We start from the raw sequence: 5472 nt of genomic DNA on the forward strand, positions 1-5472 counted from the left end.
AGCTCCCCCTATGAATTACCACCTATTGCACAAACAACTCGTTTTTCTAAACTGTAGGCCAGGCATCACCCCAACAGCAATGTGCACTCAATCAATCCCGAGGATTGTATCAAGGATATCTGGCTGCTGCCTCGTGTCTCCTCCAAGCCTCTTCTCTTTTGCAGGGTGATGTCCACCTCCGTGTGCAGACCTGGGGACTAGAGCCATCCATATGAGGTGGCTCTGCAGCATAATAAATCTCGCAGTCGAGACTGCCTCCCTACCAGCACATCTCTGCATTAAACAGAGGTCACCTCTAACCTCACGGCCCCAAGATATGCAGTTTGGTTTGCTTTGGCTGGCCTAACAGGGATGGAGAAAGTCCCTGTCAAGGGTAACCGTCAGCCCTGTGATAATTCCACTTCCCGTACAGAGGCTGATTGTCCTTTCTGTGTCATCACCTCTTGCTCACAGGACAGTGTCCTCCGTGAGCAATTGACTCAGGGTAACTAAGCCAACAGAGTGAAGAATGGGAATCCCTTTTTTCAGCATTAGCAGGACATCACCAGCTATACTCCACCCTCATGGAGATGATCATCTTATTTTCTAGTAGGTCTTGAATGAACAGATTTTGAAGACTCAGAGGCTTCCTGCCTATGTCAGATTCAGATAGGTGTCTTAGAAGCATAGCACTACCTCAGACCCAGCCTGAATCCCTTGCTCCAGCAAAGCTCCCCCTAAGGTCAGGGTGAGCTTTTGCAGGGTTTAGCTGCTTGTTCCCAACCTGCAGGTTCTCTCCTTCCCTTCAGACCCTTTTCTTTGCTGAATGTCAAACTGCCTGCAAAATCAGTCACTTCTAAATCATGTCAACAGCATATTTCGACCAGACATTAAAATTGTTGCTTGAGGATGCATACTGACTGTCCTCATAAACACAAACACCAGACTAGCAGAGCAAGAAGCCAAAACAATCTTTCAGAAAGAATTACACCTCTTTTGAAGCTCTTTAACAGATTAAGTTGCTTTTCTTCCCAGTCAACTTCCTTGGCAGCAGTATTCATAATTCTAATGAAATTCAGATGATAATCCCGCTGGGGGTCTTCATAGCACCTCTGCCTGTGGCTGTTCTTAACTCTGTGACCTGGAGGAATGAATACAGGGGAAAATTGTATTAGCTTGTCTTTCAAAGGCGGGGAATTAAACTTGTGAACATTGCTGTCTAAAGTGTGCCGGTAAATTGTATGTTTACCACGAAGCAATTGCCAGAACAATGCAGGTAAATGAGCAGGAAAATGGTCATTTATAGCCTCAGTTACTTTTAGTTGCTGTTTACGGGTGGAGTGCCATAAAGACCTTAGGAGAAGGAAACTGAAGAGTCACATGCTGCAGGGAACAAAAGGGATAGAAAAGCAGATTATAGCATTTGTCTTACTCATATGTTTGTCCTCTCTTTTTTTCTTACTTCTGTAGAGATCTATAAACTCATGAAGGGCAGAGGGACAATAAATACTATACAATGGTTCACTGTGCTTCCTTGCACAAGAACAAGAAATGCAACTAGCAATCTCTCCAAAAGCAGAAGGAAGTGGTTCTTCACACACTGTGCAAGAATTCTGTAAATGCCTTGCCAGAGGAGATTGTAGATGCAAACCTTTACAGAGGGTCAAAAAGCCACTGGAGAACTTTATGGAGGAGAAGAACCCATGAGGAGTTTTTCACAGCAGCTCCTTATTCAGAAAGCCTGTAAGCTGCTGGGCAGGGGCAAACAGTGCCGAGTAAAGGTTTTTATTTTGGACTGCTTGGTGGTGGTGAGACCACACCTGGGTTGCTGTGTCCAGCCTTGGTTCCCTCCCAGGTCAAGGGGGATGCGGGGAAACCAGCAGGGCCCAGTGGGGGCTGCCCGTGTGTTCAGGTGCCCACAGGATGTACCCTGCAGAGAGACAGAGGAAGCTGGGCTTGCTGAGGCTGGAAAGAGGTGTCTGAGAGGTGACCTAGTAGTGGCCTAAGGCTATCTAATAGAGAGACACAGAAACAGCAGATACTTCTCAGCAGTAGCAGACAAAACAAGAGGTGGTGGCCACAGTTCACTGTTTGGGAGGCCCAGATTGGACTTTAGGGAAGATGTTTTTACCAGGAGACCTGCAGAGAGGGCTTCCAACCAACATTTCCATCACTCTATGAGGGTCAGTTTCAAAACTGAATGCTTGCATTTTGCAGGACCTCCCAAAAGCCGTGGGGGCTTTCTGAGACAAAATCTAGAGAGACACCATGTTATCTAGTATGACAGCTGGGTGCATCCCTTCTTGTTATCCCCTGGTTTGCACTGACACCTTTAGGGGTTTCCAGTGAGACAGTCTCTTACTTAATGCACCTCATTAAAAGGGCTATTCTCAGTGACACTGGGATGACACTTCTTTTTTTTTTTTTTGTATTTTAACAGAAGTGATGCAGTCACATCATGTTCCGATGAATAGGCCCTGAGCTCCAACAGTAGCTGCCTGCGAAATAAAGGAGCACCTGCTAGGGAGCTGAGTGCCTGTCATGGCAGCCTCCCCGGGTCAGGCATCCACAGGCAATTTTGGACCCCAGTGCACTTCCAGTTCAGCACGAATGAACTTGTCAAGCTGTGCTCCTAAAGCAGCTCACTATTCACAACAATATGTTCATAAAATACCAGGGTACCGATCGGAGTACCCAACCTTCTCATGCTAGCTGTGACATGGACTTGGAGCAAAATGGCCAACACGCCCTCCAAAGAGTCCCCAAGGCAGAAAAAACCTGAGCACAGTCTGGCTGGGGGCTAAAAGCAGGAGCTACCAGACAAGCGAACATGAGAGCAGCACATGTCAGCCTACACACTGCCAACTTTTGTTTAAGCCTTCGAGCTTCCTGAGAATGATTTCAACAGAGAAAAGCAAGTGAGATCTGGGGGTGTGCTGGGGGAGCTCCTCCCAGCCACTGAGAGCATCATGAGACTGTTTGCTGAGGAAAGTATAACAGGCGAGGGAAAAAGAGCAAAATGGGATGATATGAAAAGCTTGGAAATGAACATATGCAAGGTCGAGGACATACAGTGGAAACAGAAGACCACTTTTGTATATAAAAAAAAGAGAGCATCAAAAGAGATATGTACAAAAGAAATAACTACCTTCTCCTAGACCTCTTCCTGAGGCAAATAAGCTCTGCTAAGCATATAGGGAATTGCCCCCACCTTTTGTGGAACATTTCTGTGGTTTATCTATCCCTCAGTCTCACTCCTAGGGCTAAAAATAACCTTGTTGGTAACTTCTTGGTGGTGATTTTGTGGACTCCCGTCAAGTAGCAACTAGAAGATATCATATGTTCTCTTTACTGTCTGTTTGGATAGGACCTATTTCTGTCTGAAATTTCTCAGCTGACTTCAGATAACGATGTCCTGGAGATTAAATACTTCAGAACCCTGGAACATCCCAGAGCTTTCCTTATATACCTTCCTCAGCCTGACTGGATGAGATGTTAGAATATGGGAAAGGCAGGGAGCTTCTCAGAGGAAAACATTTACAGGAAAATGGGGAATCCCTCCCCACTTCTGCCGTGTTCTGTAGCAGCGTTTGATCCAGACAGGTTTTATATTATCTAGTATTTATATTGTTTGAGATGACTACATTTCTCTGAGATCCAGTTGTGAGTGGGTTTCCTTGGTATTGTTCTTTATTTGGATTCATCTCATGAGGATGGATGAGCTGAAGTTGAGCAGTCTGCACCCAGAACTTGAAGATATGATGTTTTTGGACCTGAAGTTCCCCAGGCCAAGTAGCCCTGCTCTAGATCAAATGTTAGATTTCCTTAATGTCCTGTGATGCTCAGATCTGAGGGCTTTGAGCCTGCTTCCACATTAATGTGTAATTTCTCTTTATTACAGCTCTCCTGTGCTAGCGCAGAAACTTTAATAGAGGAGCCACAGGCTACCACTCGCAGCCGCAGTCCTGCTGTTTGAGGAGCAATCAGTCAGACAGCAGTGGAACATCACATCTCATATTCTGGACAGGCAGACTCTTCAAACTGTTTTCCAAGAAAATTATCTGAACAGAGTTCTGTAAAAATCTAATTCTACCCCATTAACCAGGAGCTTATAACCAGCCCAGAAAAAAATTCAAGTATAATAGCCCTATGACAAATGTGCTAGCACTTAGTCAATTAATTTATCTATCCACTAAATGGATGCTTTAAACCCAAGAACCTCACCCCTTTAACCTTCCTGGTTAATGTTTCCAGATGACATACCAAATGTATCCATTTTATAAAACCACATTAAAATTAGAGATGGGAAAAGCCTGGTGGGTCATCTTGGTTAAGCAGGATTGCTTCATAAAGAATAATACTGAAATTGTATTAACAAAGCTTCAGGAGCTTTTTGACATGAAAAGGACTGATGGTCATTCTCCATTTTTCTCTAACCAACTTGCTTATTATCTGTATCTTAGCTTGGAGGCCCAGGTTTGTACTGAGATACCCACTGTACAGAGACAGAAGAGAAAGGTGGCACAAGTCCCAGCAACCCAACCCAATGTGAGATATAAGGCAACTGAGATGGTACCTCACAGGTCAGCCGTGCTCGAAGCAGTGGGTCAGAGCTGAGTTACGTGCTTGGCAGTGTCTTTAGCATATGCCACTGGTCTAATTCTCACTGAATTTTCCACAGAATTTATGACAGAAGAATTTAAGACGTAATCTACAGGATGCCTTTGAAGGTGATATCCTGATGGTTAAACAGAGAAGCTCCTTTACTGCATGGTGCAGAGTGGAAAGAACATCTAGTCAATAAGACTAGACCTTTGCCAGATTGAGACATCTAGATGTTATGAAAAGAGGCCACAGAAGGCCTTTGAGACAAAGGTAAGACATTTGGTTTTGGTGTTGCTGACAGAATTTTCAAAGCAGTGGGGGGGTGTGATGGTGCAGGACTAATGTGGTCACCCCTTATGTCCTCCTCAGAGCTCTGCTCTCTGCCCTCTCTGCCTTTGCACGGCATCCTTTGCTAGATTGAGACATCTAGATTTTATGAAAAGAGGCCACAGAAGGCCTTTGAGACAAAGGTAAGACATTTGGTTTTGGTGTTGCTGACAGAATTTTCAAAGCAGTGGGGGGGTGTGATGGTGCAGGACTAATGTGGTCACCCCTTATGTCCTCCTCAGAGCTCTGCTCTCTGCCCTCTCTGCCTTTGCACGGCATCCTACCCAAGGGACCCACACGCTCTCTGTTGAATATGCCTCAACAGACTGTTCCTTTCAGTAGCCTCTTAGATGGGCTCTGATGTTCCTAGTGAAACTGTAAAGGCTTTGCCTTTTTCCAAGTCAAACAAACTCACCAAACATAAGAATTGTGGTGCTGTGTCAAATCATACAGCCCACTATGCTGTCCCAAACAGTGGCCAAAAAAAACCCAGAGGCTTGGGGGGTGTTTAAGAGAATAAGCTGTTTTTGGACATTCAACTGCTATTACATGCACACTCTC

The sequence above is a fragment of the Merops nubicus genome, unplaced genomic scaffold (assembly GCF_000691845.1).
Source record: "Merops nubicus isolate BGI_N331 unplaced genomic scaffold, ASM69184v1 scaffold17879, whole genome shotgun sequence".
Lineage (NCBI taxonomy): Eukaryota > Metazoa > Chordata > Aves > Coraciiformes > Meropidae > Merops > Merops nubicus.